The sequence below is a fragment of the Musca autumnalis genome, unplaced genomic scaffold (genome assembly GCF_047663935.1).
Source record: "Musca autumnalis isolate F117 unplaced genomic scaffold, ASM4766393v1 scaffold_4, whole genome shotgun sequence".
NCBI lineage: Eukaryota > Metazoa > Arthropoda > Insecta > Diptera > Muscidae > Musca > Musca autumnalis.
The window spans coordinates 444,821-463,363 of record NW_027411977.1 but is presented as its reverse complement, the minus strand read 5'-3'; the positions used below and the strand labels follow the sequence as shown (position 1 = coordinate 463,363).

Genomic DNA, 18,543 nt, shown 5'->3' with positions numbered 1-18,543 from the left:
TTTGTCATAGCAACTTCGTTCCGCCAGGAACCATTTTGAATGTTTACAGTGCTGGTGTTCTCGAAATCCAACAAACTCCAATCAAATCCATCATGGTTTCTGATATAATTGTGCAAAGCACATGAAGCCAACGTAATTTTTTCTACTTTTTCTATAGATAATCCAATATCTCGTTGAAATACTTGGAATTTATTGGCCAAAATTCCGAAAGCATTTTCAACTACTCGGCGTGCGCGGCTTAGTCTATAGTTAAAAATTTTGTTTGAATTAGCCGACCTTTCTCCGTAAGGTTTTAAGATTCTGGGTGATAGCCGGAATGCGTCGTCAGCGACAAATACAAAAGGAACTTTTGTGTCTGTTCCGGGCAAATATTCATCGGGGGGGAAGTCAAAAAGGTTTTTCGATATAGCTTCATTTAGTGATGACTCATTAAAAACGGCAGCGTCATTTGCTCTGCCGTTGCAACCAACATTAACATATATGAAGTTGTAATTTGCGTCCACAACGGCCAGTAGTATAACACTATGGAACCCCTTGTAATTGTAGTAATATGAACCATAGTCAGCTTTGGGTTTTATCGCTATGTGTTTGCCATCTAGAAAAAGTGAAATGATAGAAAATGGTTTAAACGAAACGGCTGAAACTAGAATCTTGAAATTTTGGGTGAGGGTTTCTATTAGGGTGTAGATGAGTGATAAGGCCGCCAACGAAGTAGCGCACATATGTTAGTGTTTATGTTACCTATGGCACCCAAACAAAAGGGAAAATTCCACTTTTTTTCAAATTCATCAGCAATCTTCTTCCATTCATCGGCCTTCCTGGGAACCTTGACAATATATTTGTTTGGTCATTTCTATACATTCTGGAAAAGGTAAATTTCCGTACATACCTTTAAATAGTCGTCTTTTAATACGGAATATATTGCATCGATTGTTTCCGGTATGATTTGAGTAATGGCCGGTTGTGAAATACGGAATCCATAGCACAGTTGAGAGAACTTTTCTCCTGTAGCTAGAAACCTTAAGGTCACTAGTAACCTAAATGTTTTTAAAATTCATGATCAAATTCAATTTGGATATATGTATGTATGCATAAATCACCTTGCTTCGCAAGAAATAGCCTCCCGCAGTATTGTGTTTTGTTTGGTAATTATTGGGGACACTTTTTTCAGTAGCTCGGAGAAGGACGCATAAGTCATTCTTGCAAAATTTTTAAACTTTTTAGGGTCTTCCAAACGAAGTTCATCCATAGCCATCGACGCAAACCCTAATCCGGAATCCCTCCGAAGCAGCCACTTGTGACTCCATAAAGACCGATACCTTTGTACTTTATTTTGGGTCTTTCTCTTTTTTATTTTTATTGCAGATAATATTGCTGTAATACGGCGTTTATATTATAGTTTTTTGCAGGGTTAACCTTCTTTATGAGGATTTGTTTGAAGTATATACAATGAAAATGACATTTGAAACCCAGACCCACTGGGTTAACCTTGTTATATATAAACGGCCTATTATGCTTGTAGCTAGTTTAGCTTTATCCGCGGCTTTGATATTAACTTTTACCATTCTTTTATATTTTTTTGAAAATTTTGGAAAATGAATAATTGCAATTTTAATGCAAGTAAACAACAGCTGGCGAAAAGTCAGGATTTGTTTACATTTATAGGTTATGTCATACAAAAAAACATATACTGGTGTAATAACAAAAATTATAAATCATATGTAAAATGTCATTTTTCGCACACACAAAGAATTACACGAGGACAAAAAAATTCAAAACATACACATGAAATACACGTAATGTAATATAGCTATTAATATATTTTACACGTGTTATGTGTTCAAATTCTCATAAAACGAGGAAGCGTGGATACTATAGCTGGAAAACCGTCGATATTCCCAACATTAGATATTTTCGATATAATATTTTAAAATATCGATTGCTATCGATATTATCGTTAAGTTGTCAACACCATTAATTTGGAGATGAAAATGGCGAAATATCAATGCTTTGACATTTTGCACAAGTAGTCCACAGAAATGTAATGGAGAATAAACATTTGCTTTTATTTTATAAAAATATTAAAAATTGCATTTTACTTTTCCGAAAAATGTGTACGTGTAACTACGGACTTACTTTCTCACACACACAAAACCGAAAAGCAGCGAAATTTCTATTTATTTTAATGAATTTTAGGTTGCGGATTTTTGTTCCAATAATATCGATAGGCAATACTATCTATCGATATTTAATTTTTAAATAATAATCGATTTTATCGATAGTACCATCGATATTCCCAACATTAGATATTTTCGATATAATATTTTAAAATATCGTTCGCTATCGATATTATCGTTAAGTTGCCCACACCATTACTTTGGAGATGAAAATGGCGGAAATGTCAAGTAGTTCACAGAAATTGGTCTGTTCCTTTACTTTAAAAAATGGTAACAGTGGCAAAAAAGGTTAAAAGTGGTGAACTGGTCTCATATAAATTGTATGCTTGTTAAAGTAAAGGAACTCTTTGCAGGTTAAAAATGGTAACCTCAGGCAGGTAAAGGAACAGAGCTAATGTAAAGGAGAATAAACAATTGCTTTTATTTTATAAAAATATTAAAAAAAAATACATTTTACTTTTCCGAAAAATATGTACGTGTGACTACGGACTTACTTCCTCACACACACACACACACACACACACACAACCGAAAAACGGCGAAATTTCTATTCACAGTCAGGCCTCGATTATCCGTTATGGTTGGGACCGGAGGCATTACGGATAATCGATAATGGAGGCAATGTTTTTATGCAGTTTTTGAACATATTTTGAAGTAAAAGTGGCATAGTATCGTACAATAATAGCTCTGTTCGTTTACGCGCAAGAATCTCCAAGTTGTACCACTTTTTACTCGAAATGAAATATGAAAATCTGCAAATTTTTAAGTTTGTTACGGCAATCCACCAAAATTTTAAATGATACTTAAAGCTGGTACACATTGTCAGTTTTGAATGACAGCTTTGTTGTTGCTTGCTAGTGTGGCCGTTCATTTTAAGTACAGTACACATTTGGTCTGTTCCTTTACTTTTGAAAATTGTAAAACTGGCAAAAGTAGCAAAAGTTGTAATCTACTTCCATATGAATTGTATAGTGTCTGAAGTAAAGGAACGCTTTTCGAGTAAAAAGTTGTAAAACTTGAAGATTCTTGCACGTAAAGGAACAGAGCTATTGTCAGTTTTGAATGACGATTTTTTGCAATTATCGATAAATGTCCAATTATCGATAACTGTCCAAAATGTTTTGTGGTTGCTGTAGTAGAGCTGGCAAACCATCGATATTCCCAACATTAGATATTTTCGATATAATGTTTTAAAATATCGATTGCTATCGATATTATCGTTAAGTTGTCATCGCCATTAATTTGGACATGAAAATAGCGGAATTATCAATAATTTTCTTGAAATTATGCAAAAGTAGTTCACAGAAATGTAAAGGAGAATAAACAACTGCTTTTATTTTATAAAAAAAATTTAAAAAATACATCTTATTTTACCGAAAAATGTGTACGCGTGACTACGGACTTACTTTCTTACACACACATATCCGAAAAGCAGCGAAATTACTATTTTTTCAATGAATTTAAGGTTAGGGGTTTTTATTCCGATAATATCGATAGGCAAAACTATCTATCGATATTAAATTTTTAAATAATAATCGATATTATCGATAGTGCCATCGATTTTTTGCCAGCTCTATGCTGTAGTGAGATTCTGTAACTCATTTTTGCTGTTATCGATAATTGTCGGTAAAATTAAAATGCTTATAATTTCGATAATTAACGAAATTTTTCGGTAAGTTAACGATAAATAAAAAGTAGTCGCTAGCCTCTACCGACACAAACAGTGATGCCAACTTTTCTTTATGTTTTTAGTCATAATTTTGCGATTTAATTTTACCGATTTTTGTCGGTAACAGCAAAAATGAGTTACAGAATCCCACTACTGGACTGTTTGACAGTTACCGATAATTGAGAAATATCGACATTCAAAACTGACAATGTGTACCCAGCTTTAATATTTGGTCTGTTCCAGAACTGCAAGAATCTACTAATTTTTACTATTTTTTCCGATAACATAAAGGAAAAAATGTTATCGTAGTAAAAAATAGTAGCTTCTTGCAGGTTCTGGAACAGAGCAATTATCATCATCAGATCCATCTGAATTGACTTTGTCCCATGGTTTTTGTGATACCATAAATACACAAATTGTTTAATAGGGAGAATTTCCAATTTTTGTTTGTTTACCTTTTGTTTGCTTAATCAAATTAATTGAAAGGAAAAATAGAGGAAATGGAACAAAATCCAACATTTCTTTTCTATCACGGATAATGGAGGTTCCCGGATAATCAATTCACGGATAATTGAGGTTCAACTGTATTTCAGGTTGCGGATTTTTGTTCCGATAATATCGATATGCAAAACTATCTATCGATATTTAATTTTTAAAAAATAATCGATTTTATCGATAGTACCATCGATTTTTTGCCAGCTCTATCTAGTGTACCCCGCTTAATATTTGTCAACGCTAAAAATTGACATATCGATTAATCAAAAGACGATTACTAATAAAAAAAAGTTGACTTGTATATCCCTGGCTATTTTTTTCTTAAAAAAAACACTAAAAACCCAAGAAAAGGAATCTTACTTTTTCCTTGTTAAAAAAGGAAAAACGAATTTTTAGCATTTAATTCTTGCAAATTTGTAGCTTAATTCTGTTTGTAAGGCATAGGTAAGTAAAGTCTGAGAACGGAATTTTTGGACTAAGAAGAAAGAATAGTGTGTTAATATATTGAGTGAAAAGTATCTACATCAAAATATGCACATACGCGGAATGAACTTGAAATGTGTTATTAGATTTGTATACATACACATCATTTGTGATATTGGGCTTTTTTGGATTTATTAACCCAGATATTGGTATTGATGATTTCAAAAATAGTTCTATGTTATTTTGGAAGTTAGTGAGAAATAAAAACACTGTGTTTAAACATTTATTGAAAAAAAAGGTTTTTGAAGCCGTCCTATATACAGTTTGTCAAGTAATTGTTTTCGAACCCAGAAAACTAACATTTTTCTGTATTAATTTATGAAAAATGACTGATAATTGGGATAAAAATGTCGGGTTTTTTGCAAAAAATAGTTGGTAGACTTATTAAAGACAAGACAGAATGTATAAATAAAAAATTGACCCGCGTAGTCCAACAAAAATATCGAAAACCCATAACTACATATAATTCAATCTGTCAAATAAATGTTTTCAAAATTAACTGGAGGTTCCAAAATAACCCATATTTTTGGTAAATTCTTGAAAATCATGATATTTTATGAATGTTATTCTTAAAAGGCGTTAACTACTAACAAGTCTCAACAATATTAGGCATAAAATATACCTACTAGGAGGGTTACCACATGGACCAAGGGAGTACCAGGTCATATTACATGTAAACAGGGTCCTATAGGTCTTAAACCGGGAATATCTGAAAACTAAGACGTTTTATGAGTTTTTTAGTTCATGAGGATGGACTGCCATCAAATACAATAAATATTACCTACAGGATAATTAGATCAGTAGCGTTGCCAGATCGACTAAAAAGGTACCAGGTTATATCAACAGTGAACGAGGCCACCTGGGCCCCGGAACAGGGCACCGAAGTTTGTTTTTTTACTTAAAATTAATTAAAAGATAATGACATTTCATTAAACAATCAGAAATATCGCAGTAGGAGAACAATATTGCTTAGAAATGTATGAGGTTAAATGTTTCGACAATTTTCAGAAATGCATACTTCGACATATTGGACACATTTCGCGTACTCTGCAGTACTACTATAGTACATTTTTAAGGGAAAAATTATGTTGATGGGTAAATAATGCTTCAGTGTTAGCATGGAAGCAAAAAACTTGGAGAATTCCTCTGAACTCGCTATAAACAATTGAAATCGGAGGTCTATTAAAAATCATCATAGACTTACAATATCTTATATATGCATTTCTAAGGTTTTTTGTACTTTTATGTCGTATTTTGGTTTATGATGGATAATTCCCTTAGCCCTTTATTCAATTTGAGTTAAATAAACAAATTTTAGGCCCTGGTTATGGATCCAGGTGGCCTCGTTTACCGTTTATATAACCTGACACCTTTTAGTAGATCTGGCAACCCCACAGATCTAATTATTCTGAAGGTAATATTCATTGTAATTGATGGCAGCCCATCATGGTGAATTAAAAAAAAAATCATAAAACGCCTTAGTTTTCAGATATACCCGGTGTAAGACCTATAGGACCCTGCTTACATGTAATGTGACCTGGTACTCCCTTGGTTCATATGGTAACCCTCCTAGTAGGCATATTTTTTGCCTAATATTGTTGAGACTTGTTAGTAGTTAACCCCTTTTAAGAATAACATTAATAAAATGTCATGATTTTCAAGAATTTACCAAAAATATGGGTTATTTTGGAACCTCCATTACATTTTGAAAACATTTATTTGACAGCTTGAATTATATGTACTTATGGGTTTTCGTTATTTTTGTTGGACTACGCGGGTCAATTCTTTATTTATACATCCTATCTTGTCTTTAATAAGTCTAACAACTATTTTTTGCAAAAAACCCGACATTTTTATACTAATTATCAGTCATTTTTCATAAATTAATACAGAAAAATATTAGTTTTCTTGTTTCGAAAACAATTACTTGACAAACTGTATATAGGACATGGGGCACATGACATCCCAGCAAACATATCCTACCGACATCGTAACGAAATCGGAACAAAATTCGGACGATACGTCCGATATCTGATCCGAAATCGTAACGATATCTTAACGAAAGTTGTATGAAGTGGTTGACATAATTTCGGAACGAAATGTCTTAGCGACATCGGATCGATTTTGCTTCCGAAATTGTTCAGACGTGTCGGACATCAGACATCAAACATTTGGGGCATAAATAGAATACTCTTCCACCTGGCGGAAAAATCTGAAAAAATTACCACAGGTAGATCTTGTTGTCCTGATCGCAAATATATAAACTTTTCCGGGGGGAAGTCCATACTTCCCGTGATATGGGCCTCTTAAGTTCCGAAAATTCCCTTGTTAAAGTAAGAAAAATTTTTAAATTAAAAAAAAATGTTGTTTTCGTGCCGGCTACTTAGAAGGCCGAAGGCCGGCTACTTAGAAAAAACTTACAATTTCAAATTTTTTCCGTCAGGTGGAAGAGTATTCAATTTGTTCCACATTTGGTTGGTTTGGCGTCTAGTAAAGGTTTTATGATCACAGGCGCCTTTGATGACAGACTGCTGTAGAATTTTCCTGAAAAATTACCCATTTCTGAGAAATTGGCCCAATCAATCATAACGCAATTCACTATTTACACTAAGCGATGGATGACACCTTTGGTGTATCGGAACATGGCATATCTTTCTTTTACCGACCCACCGCAGAAAATTATGAGAAAATTACCACAGATAGAGCTGGCTTAAGTCTCGTTTAGCGGATCGGGCTGAAATTTTCACCATAGGTAGTCCTTGGGACCCTGATCACAACTATATATATCTTTCCCGGCGGAAGTCCATACTTCCCGACATATGGGTCTTGGGGGAAGTACATACTTCCCGAGATATGGGTCTTGACATTTTACTATTTTTACTTGGGCTATATGGGTATCATTTTAAAGCTCGTGGTGAGTACTTTTGATTGCTTTTACGACTTTTGCTCCTGTCCATAGGAGAAAGTTTTAAATCCCGGCCAAAGGCCGGCTTGCTTACTTGGGAAAAAATTTACGATTAAAAAAAATTTGTTCGCGTAGCCGAAAATCGCTCCTGTCCATAGGAGAAAGTCTTAAATCCCCGGCCGAAGCCCGGCTACTTAAGAAAACTTGCGAGTTAAAGGAAATTTTTGAATTTTTTTCTGCGAAGGGTCGGTAAAGGAATTTTGTTCTATAATTTTTTCTCTAATAGTTCTGATCAGAACGATCCAACCTATCCATTTCGAGCATTCCCATGACGCATATGAACGTATCCACCATGAAAAATTACTTCAAGTAAGCATTTCAGTAATTTTTAGAGAATCCTCCATGGAAAATACATCAAATACATATCATATTATGTGTCCAATGTCCTACATATAGGACACCAAACTTTAAGGTGTCACAATAACAAAACTAAAAATCAATAACTAAATGTTTATACTTATAACAATTAATCAATTCTTTATAAATAAAAATCCAAAGAAGATATAGTATTAATTCACTTGTAAATGTGTCAAAATTTACGTACCGTGTAAACGTGGCCCCCTCATATTCACTCATTTTGAAAATATCACTAATTAATTACACTATGCAACACTGAAAATGCAAACAGCTTCTAGTATGCATTTTTTGAAAGCACATACTGAGACTATAAAAATCCTAGTAGGGTTTTGTCCTGTCAGATCCAGTTCGGATTTTATGGCCTAATCTAAACCGGGTTAAAACTACAGTTTATTGCATTTATCGCGCCTTTATCTCAAAACCGATTAGGAATTTGACCTTGCTGTCTTTGGAAATATTGTAGCCCCAAACTAGTAATACTTATCTTTGGAACAGACCACATACGAAAAACTACATCTAGGGCATCAGAATCGATAAAATATAGAACATTTTACAAAATTACTGAAATTCTGGTCAGTATCAGCTGAACTATTGGGAGTTGAACCAAGTAACCTTTTGCAAAAATCTTCCAAATAAAGTTCTCAGCAATTCATCAGAACATTCGGAAACTCTAAAATGCTTACTTCATATTGTTTCAGCGGTATTTTGCATCATATCTTTTACAACCCGTGTTTCAAACACAGTTCACACCAACAGTTTTTTCTCGCATTTCGGATTTCACCACATTATTGACATATTTATTAAATCGTCGTTGAAGAATATACTGAAAACAAAGTGATAGAGACATTTTACAACAATGACAAGTTCTGAAGAGTTGTGTACTACATTCCACCGAATATTTTTCCAAAAGAAATTAACTGTTTTGCATATATGGTGCGATATGTATACAAATTATGAAAATATTCGATATTTTATAAAATTTGAGGCAATAAATGTAAGTTTTCGAGTTCATTATTTCTCCAAATATTTTATTCTTACCCTTATCTACAAATTTGTTTCAGAGGTCAGATGAAGATTCACATAGGTTTCATATACATAGTTCAGAATTGCTTTAAAATGCCAATATTTAACCATGTTTAGATGGGGCCATAAAATCTAAGCTGGATCTGACACAACAAAACCCAACTAGGGTTTTTGTCTTTTGGGTCTGTGCTTCCAAAAAATCCTCAGCTCAAATTGTTTGCACAAAATTACCTTACAAATGTTGCACAGTGTTATTCAATATCCGAACAATAGTAGCAAAAAATAATGCGATCAGTAAATCTCCCACGAGGTATCGATGGGTACTGAGTGTGTCAGAATAAAAAACGGTACTTCTATAACAGTAAAGGGAGCAAGTTGAATGTTTTCATTAAGCTCTGCTCGGCATAATATGGATACTATTGTAAAGCTTAAGGAATATACTATCATATTTATAAATTTTATTATAAATAGACGGCCTTCGGCCGGGGATTTAAGAATTTTTCTATGGACGGGTGCAAATCTCGGGAACGGCAATAAAATTTTCTTTAAAATCATATATTTTCTCTAAATAGCCGGCCTTCGGCCGGGGATTTAAGACTTTCTCCTATGGACAAGTGGAAATCTAGAGAACAGGAACCAAATTTTCTTTAAAATCATAAAAGTTTCACTAAATAGCCGGCCTTCGGCCGGGGAATTTAAGAAGCCCATAACTCTGGAAGTGTGGACTTCCGCAATAAATGTTATATATATTTGTGATCAGGATGACGAGATCTAGAGTGCTGCTCAAAACATTTGCAACTCAGGTGCCTATTTCACATTTAGACTATTTTTATGGACATTTTATGTTTTGAAATATATTTATTTTCACAATTTGATTCTTTATTGACCCAACTTTCAAGATTTTAAAATGATTATTCAGTTCTTAGCACTTATGTTACAGAAATGTGTGAAATGTCTGAGGATCACGTGTTTTAGCCTGCTCAAAACATATGCAACTCCGTGGTTCGTATATTTATTACCTAATTTTTGTTGAGTTTTTTGTATTGTTTGGCATAAGATGGTTTTTAATCAGAAGAAGGGGACAAAAAGCTTTTATGAGAAATACATTCTATGGCGCCTATGTTTAATTTTGACAGACAAGTATGCCGAAAACAAGACATTTATAATTTTTTAATAAAAACAAAAGTTATGGTCCGAAATTTGTATCAAAGATATGAAAAATGTTTATTTCTGAAAATTGTGGATCCAACGCAGTCCAGAAATAAATATAAAAACATGACAATATTTAAAATTGAGCTGTATACCGTGTAAAAAGTACTAAAATTGCGATAAGATGGGAAGGAGGTGAATGTAAAACTAGATCTACTGCAGGAGATAATCAAATAATGATGCGAATTTTTATGCAGATCCCTCAGAGGACATCAACAGACGTTAAATAAAGGCTTTACACCGATAAATCTATACAAAACCCTCTGATATATACCATAGATACCGGTGCACAGTGGTTCAGAATGGTTTTTTCCTGGTCAAAATTCTGTAACTTTTGAACGGATAGAGATATATTCATAATTCTTTTTTTGTTAAACAGATAACACAATCAGCTTTCAGACGAATTGTTCGGTCTGGTAGTTGCAGAGAAATTCAAGGTCAAAGTTAAACTTTTCAGTTTTTTAACTATTTTTCATCAAAATATGAGTGTTTTTGTGGTTTTTATATCTTCCTATGTATTAAAGACGGCCAAACACCAACAAATAAACAAAATAATTACCAAAAAACTAAAAAAAAAAAATTGAAAAAATGTCGAAAAAAATTTTTTCAAAAATTTGTAAAAAAAAATTTTACGAAAAAAATTTTAATTTTTTCAAAAATTAAAAAAAATCTCCTTGGGTTTTAATAAAACTTATATAACTCATATAAAAACTCATACACTCAAAAAAGTTGTAATATGTGTCAAAAAACTGTAATTCATATGGAAACACTATAGAAAAACACACATTTTTACCTATGTAATTTCAATAAATTGAAAAAAGTGTTTAACGGACGGAACGGGACGGGTACAAAAGTATATATGGGCTGGAAGAGGAGACTTTCGGGCATCTTTCTGTGAAAACAGAACGTTGTTCCATGTTGTTCCACAAAAGTTCTAGTCTACTAAATTTGGAATTTCATAAAATTTAGTACCCGAGGAAAAATAAAATAGATCATGTTGTGTAAATGCTACGGTAATTTGCTAAAACGACTTTTAAAGGCCACAATCCTACCTACCTTACAAAAAAACAATGAACACTATAACTGTTATAGTTTCAGAGAAATAGCTTCGTCTTTCTCCAGAAATTTGCAAAAATGACGCATTTCCCAAAAATGGGGAAACTGCTCGTCTTTAGGGACACGCCACGCCCACACCTTCCAATATTTGGGCCTAATTTTTTGGTTTCCCTAGTTTCAATATATTTACTATCGAATCCCATGTAGAAATTAAATATCTTTGACAAAACAAAATGTTGATTTTTGGCCAGGAAAATCGTTTCTTGAACCATTGTGCGGTGTACCAATATGGGCAAATTTTAGGAAAACAGTAATTTCTAGGAAATGTTCCGTTTTTCATATAAATTTTGCAAAAAATGTTTGGAATTGATTTTGGAGATATAAAATCGAGTATTTTTTCCTACTTAAACCAATATTTGAGTTATATGACTTGAAAAATGTACTTGATCACCAAGTCGAATAATAATCGAATTTGTCCCCTTATACAAAAAAGTTGACCCAAAACGAAGATGGTGTTTTATATTGACCTGGAGGTATTTTTATGGACAGATATTGTACTAGAGCTATGAGGTCGAGATATTTGTTGGATTTAAAAACTAACCAGACATATAATATGTCGAAATCGCACCACGTACACACCACAGATGTCGTATAAGAGAGGTTTTTGGCATAATACCGCCACAAAACGTATGTATAACCACGTAAAACTAGCAATTTTTTGCAAATATTTTGTGTGTTCTTATCGGACCCGATCAGCTTAAGTGATCTGAATTCATATAAAAGGTTCCGGGGCCCTAAAATGGACTCTACACTATTAAATATCTAATAAAACTTTTGTATTTAATAATTATCCTTAGAGACAGGATTCAAAAGGATATATTAATTTATTTAGTTACATGAATACCTTTATGATATATCCAGATAATAAATAAAAAGTTAAACTCACAATATATTACCAAAACACAAATCATATCTTCAGATTTTGAATCAAATTTTCTAAGTAGCAAATGTTTTGAGCAGGACCAAAAGTGTGTCCGAGCTTTGTTTCGTGTATTTTTGTAAAATAAGTGCAATTATTGCCAAGTCTTTTTTAAATCTTTAAAAAGGGGTCAATAAACAATCAACATACAAAAATATTTGCATTTCAAATCCATAAATTACCTCACAACTATATAAAAATTTAAGTAGTCATTCTAGTTGCAAATGTTTTGAGCAGCACTGTACATGTGAAAAAAAATTTGGTCCCGATCCGAGCTTAATGAAAACATTCAACTTAGGACCAGTAAAGAAATTGTAAAAAATGGAACATATTGCCTGGTCAGTTGTAAAAACATGAGAAATATCATTGGTATTTACTGAACTTTAAAGGGCCATCTCGGGAAGTATTGGCTTGTGCGAAAACAAAAAAAAAAAAAAATTATATCGTTAAATTTAGGGCGGGACCTGATTCAAAAATATAACGTTTTTCGGGGGAGTCCATACTTCTCGAGATCTGGGCCTCTGATGTTCCGAAAATTCCCTTGTTTATTTGGACAAATTTTACATATTAAAAGAAAATGTTCCGTGCTCGAGATCTGCACCTGTCCATAGGAGAAAGTCTTAAATCGCTTCCCGAAGGCTAGATATTTAGAGATACATTGTATTGTATATGATAGTGCATTCCGTAAGCTTTACAATGGTATGTACCCATTATCCATTCCAAAATTAAGAAGTCATAAACAAGGAACTTCAAAGGCCCATATCTCGGGAAGTATGGATTTACCCCCGAAGATCTTTATATTTTTGTAATTAGGACGAGAAGATCTACCTGTGGTAAATTTTTTTGGTACAATTTTGATTTTGCAGAACGGACTGCTCACATTTGGCATTAAGAATTTGAGATATGGAGTAATAGTACCATTTATTACTCCATATCTAGTTTGGTACATTTTGGAATTGGAATTCGGAGATGTGGAATTAAGATTACTGTTGAAGTGTAGGATTGAGATATTGATTTAGTTTTTGGATGTTTTAGAAATGGGTACGAAAATTACTAAATGGTACTAAATTTGGTAAAATTTGTATTTAGGTGAACGAACAGAGCTGGAATCCAGGGATTAAGATAACTATTGGAGTTTAGGATTGAGATAATTTTAGAAATTCGTATTTATGGGTACGATGAGTACTAAATGGTACCAAATTCCGTACAATTTGGACTTAGGTGATCGGATACATTTATAATCCTGAAATTTGGAATTAAGATTACTGCAGTGTAGGATTAAGATAGCTTTGGAAACACGTTCTTACAGTAACGAAAAGTACCAAATTTGGTACAATTTGTGTTGAGAAATAAATACGCAACCGCTGCCTTTGGTTGAATATTCAGTTCTAACTTTATTTATGTCTTAAGAACTTAGTTACAAAATAATTCTTAGCCTATCTTCTCTTATTCTATGCACTTATCTCTAGCTCCATTGCTCAGTACACTATCTGTTGGGCATTGCCTTTATTACCAGTGCACCCCAGCTGTTCGTATAAAATGCTATCACTTATGCTCTACTTATCTAAAATATGTACATAGATTTTGATTGCCTAAGGCACTTAAATATTTTATGATCTACCATATTGTATTGTTCTATATTAAGATTAAAATTATGTTCATATTTTTATGAACAATTTTATTTGAGTGAACGGTTAGTGCTGTTATCCAGGATATTGGATATTCGTACTTGCACATTGTTCCAAATTTGTTACCTTTTGTTATTTGGTAAAATATAAAATTGAAACGAATTGTGGTATCAGGATCACTGTTGTTGTGTAGAATAGAGATCAGAATTATATTTGTTGTTGTTGTAACAGTGTTTTATTATTATGTTTGTATGTTCGTTCTCCTGTTCAATCTGGCTCTGGGTCTATCTCCAGTTCCAGGAAGTTGGCTACTTCGATGGGATGTAACCACAGATCAACTGGAGTTAGATGGGTAGGTTGTGCGGGGCATTGAAAAGGTGTTTTGTGTCGTGCGGGCCCATGCGACATAGTGGACAGATGTCTTGCACGGTGCGATCAATTCCCGCCCAATAGGAATTTAGGCGACTGCAATATCCCAAGCGTAATTGAGCCAAAACATACTCTCATTATGTTGTCGTACTGGAAGAATCTTTGCCTCCTCATGTAGATGGTCCACTGTATATTTGAGGAGGCACCCTGTTGCTGTTCTCAGGGCGGCGTTCTGACAAATTTGAATCTTATCCCACTGCGTGTCACATAAATTCGGGGACCAAACTGGTGCCGTATAGCTTACCACTGATCGACCTATCGTTTTATACGTGGTCAACAAGGTTTCTTTATCTGCACCCCAAGTGCTGCCGGCTAGGGACTTGAGGACCTTGTTTCTACATTTCAGTTTATCGCAGATATCTGCGGCATGCGCGGACGACGTGAAAGTGGTGTCGAATGTGACCCCTAGAATTTTGGGGCAGTTTGTGGTCGGAATTCTGCTACCATCGACCCTGATATTCAACTCTCTTCTATACTGCGCCGTCCATGTGGTGAACAGAGTGGCCGTCGATTTAGTGGCGGATATCTGCACAGATGTCATCAGGGTAGGTACCTGACGACAGGATCGTACAATCATCCGCATACGTTACGATCTCAATGCCGTCTGGAGGGGGCGGAATACAGGAAAGGTAGAGGTTAAACAGTTCCGGAGATATCACCCCTCCTTGGGGAACTCCGTGTTTCACTCTACGGGGCTTGGATTTCTTGTTCCTAAATTCCACATACGACTGGCGACCACACATATAGTTGATTATCCAACGTTTCAGACTTGGCCGGAGGGTTGTCTGCTCGATGTCCTCGAACAGCGTGGAGTGCTTGACAGTTTCAAAGGCTGTTGATAAGTCAAGCGCCACCATCACTTTTCTATCATAAGAATTATATTTCGGAATTTAGTGCTTATGTGTACGAAAGTTACTAAAAGGTATTAAATTTGATATTAGGTGTAGGAATAAAGGTGGAATTTTGTTATTATAATCACAAAAAGTACTAAATGATACAGAATTTGGAAGAGATTGGGAAATTTGGAAATTGATTTAGTTTTGGAAAGTTTTAGAAATGGGTACGAAAAGTACTAAATACTACTATAATTGGTTTTGGGAGCTGGCATGAGAATCGCGGTTGGGTTATTAGTAGGTAATTTTATAAACGTATATCTATGTGTACGAATGTTATAATATTTTGGACCATTTTGGTATTTCATAAACGGATATAGCTGGATTCTTCAATCTTGCATTAAGGTTGTTTAGATTCGGAATTTTTTGAAATGCGTACAATTCTTAAATTTGGCACAGAGACCGCTGTGAGCTGAGTTATGCAGGTTGTGTTGGAAAGTACAAAATGGTACTAAATTTGGTGTTGGTGGAAGCAATAAAGCGGGAATTAAATTTACTAGAAAATGAAAAGTACTAAGGGGTATCAAATTTGGTATTGGACAACGGAAAGAGCAGGAATTCTGAAATTTATTATTGGGTTTACTGTTGGATGTGGTCACTGTTAGAGTGAATAATTGTACTGAAAGTTGGTTGTTCTATTGGTTTTATGTGAACCATCGGTTTACATGAAGATTTTTGTGTAAAACCACAATTCTGAAATTTCCATCGTAAGTCACTGTAGGCATGTATCTCTGATATAAGGTCGTAGTTTTGGAAATTCGAATTAAAACGGAATTAAATGCTGTGCGATTTTTAGCAAATGGGTAAAGCAATAAATCTGAAATTTAAAATTTGGGGCGCTGGTGGTGTTTAATGGTTACATACTGCGATTTCTTGGAAATCCAACTAAAGCGAACTAACATTACTTAAATGAAATTAAAATAGCTATTTGCATACAAAAATAAAGTGTTCATCATCAGTGTTGTTTATTTGTATTATATTCCCTTTCCGCATACGAAGTAGCGGGCACTTTGCTAGTTCATTATATAAAGTATTATTTAATTAAATATTATTAAACGCCAGCTTATTAAGTAGTACCTACTCATCTTTACTCTTTATTAGTATAAGCGTTTTGGTGTGACTCATTCATAATCACTGATATTGGTAAGTAAATGTTAATGTGAATTAATGCAAAAAATTTTGCGGACATTCATCTTTTGCAGACATATAGCAGCTTAATTTGCATTTACAGCTTTCTTTCACATTAATTAGTGCATAATCCACATTTTTTTTACACAAAATCAAACTGTATTTGTACTGCATTTACCAATTTTAATATTGGAATATTGTTGGAACGTGCTTTTGATTTGGGCTGAGTAACAAGAAATGGATACTGCAGTGCAACAAAAAATTTTAAGTAAAAGTAGTCGAGTACAAATCTGGGCGTGAAACATTTTGTTGATTTTTTAAAATGTCGTTAAATGTCGAATGAATGAATTGAACAATTGCAGCCAACACTCTATGAAAAAATGTTACCGAGTTGTTGATCTAATAAAAATTAAAAACAAAACTACAATTTTCAGATCCAATCAGTATTTATATTTTTTTAAATTTGAAAGTTGCTTGTGGGCAACATTGGGCCGCGATAATAATGTGGTTATTTTAGAGGAGGATGAAATTGATATTCAATTATATATAAAGTGTGATTGTTACATTCAAGCTTATGAAAAATGTTGTAGCTATCAAAATTCTCTACAAGATTGACCTTTATGGGACCTGAAAAAATCTTATAGTGGGAATTTGCAGTCATGACATTGTTTTATAAGGTGGCGATAAAGAATTGAATTGAATTTGAATTGTCCCAATTTGAACGAGAATACCATGAAGATCAATCTTGTAGAAAATTTTCATAGCTACAACATTTTCTTTATTCCCATTTTGATAGGACTTGCGGTTTCCAAGCAAAAACCTAAACATGTCAACTTGAATCGCGATTTATTTAAAAAGCACTCCGGCGATTTTTTTGTTTTTTCATTTTTCTTATCTATGAATCTGCAAAAACTTCCCAGGTGCAAGCACCTTCCATTTAAATTTGCTTCAAGAGCACCGTGGGGGCTAATTTTGGAATTATATAATAAATATAGATCAATTTTCTTCTAGAATTATACTAACTAATCAGTTTATCTTTTTATACCCTCAGCCTTAAGGCTAAAGAGGGTATTTACACTTTGATACGACCAAAAATGTGCCTCATCGAAATAATGGTTTTAGACCCCAAGTATGTTTGTACGATATCCGTTTCAGACAATTTTGAGTAGATCTAGCAATGTCCGTCCGTCTGTCTGGCTGGCTGGTGCGCACGATAACTCTCGAACGGATCAATCGATTCGGTTCAAATTTTGGGTATCGAAATATTTTGTCCAGATTTGATTTAAGTTCGAAGATGGGCCATATAGGTCCACTCCTTCAGGTACCTCCCCACTATACTTTGTATATAGTAAACATTCTACAAGAGGAAGATGAGGTTCCAATATGGCCTCAATCGGCCCACTCCTTCGAGTACCTCCTACACAAAATTTCGGAAAAGTTCAGTTTAGGGCCATCTCTCGTTTCCTTTGATTTTTCAGAATAGTCTGGCTTAATCCCATTGTTGTTTTAATATTTAAAACAACTAATTTATTGGTGGAGAAGGTTTGGTGGCATTGTTCGCCAAGGGGTAAGGCAGGGAAGACTAGTTTCGATCCTCGCCACAGGATCTCATCAGTTCCACTAATAAATTAGTTGTTTTAAATATTAAAACAACAACAATGGGTTTAAACCAGACTATTTTGAAAAATCAAAATTGCAACAGCTATCCAAATAATAACTCCACCAATGTTCTATTTGAGAAACACTGGCACGGTTTGTGAATGGTTGGTTATGGCTAGCAAAAGCTACCAACAACATTTTCTTATGATGTCTTCGTTGACAATCCGCGACACATAACAGTGGAAGAAGGTTTGCTTTGTTTTGCATACACTTTCGTCGGGGTTGTGAGGTTGCCAAAGAAAAACTTCTCATTGAAGTTATTTCTTGGTTCACCTTTATACTTCGAGCTGACGATTGATGTTGGGGTATAAAAGTTTTTTGTTGAAGAAGTTATTGAAAAATAACTTCGGTGGAGAATATCCACAAACAAAAAACAAGGGAACTGATGAGATC

General features: G+C 34.0%; 1 protein-coding gene across 1 annotated transcript in view; it reads left to right on the top strand.

Annotated features, from left to right (window-relative positions):
• The first annotated feature begins 4,593 nt into the window (after positions 1-4,593).
• LOC141401096 (uncharacterized) overlaps positions 4,594-18,543 on the top strand; it is an 87,246-nt gene continuing 73,296 nt past the window's right edge. Inside the window, exon 1 of the mRNA XM_073980934.1 lies at positions 4,594-4,785. The gene's annotated coding sequence lies outside the window, so the exon portion shown is untranslated. The remainder of the gene's footprint in view (positions 4,786-18,543) is intronic.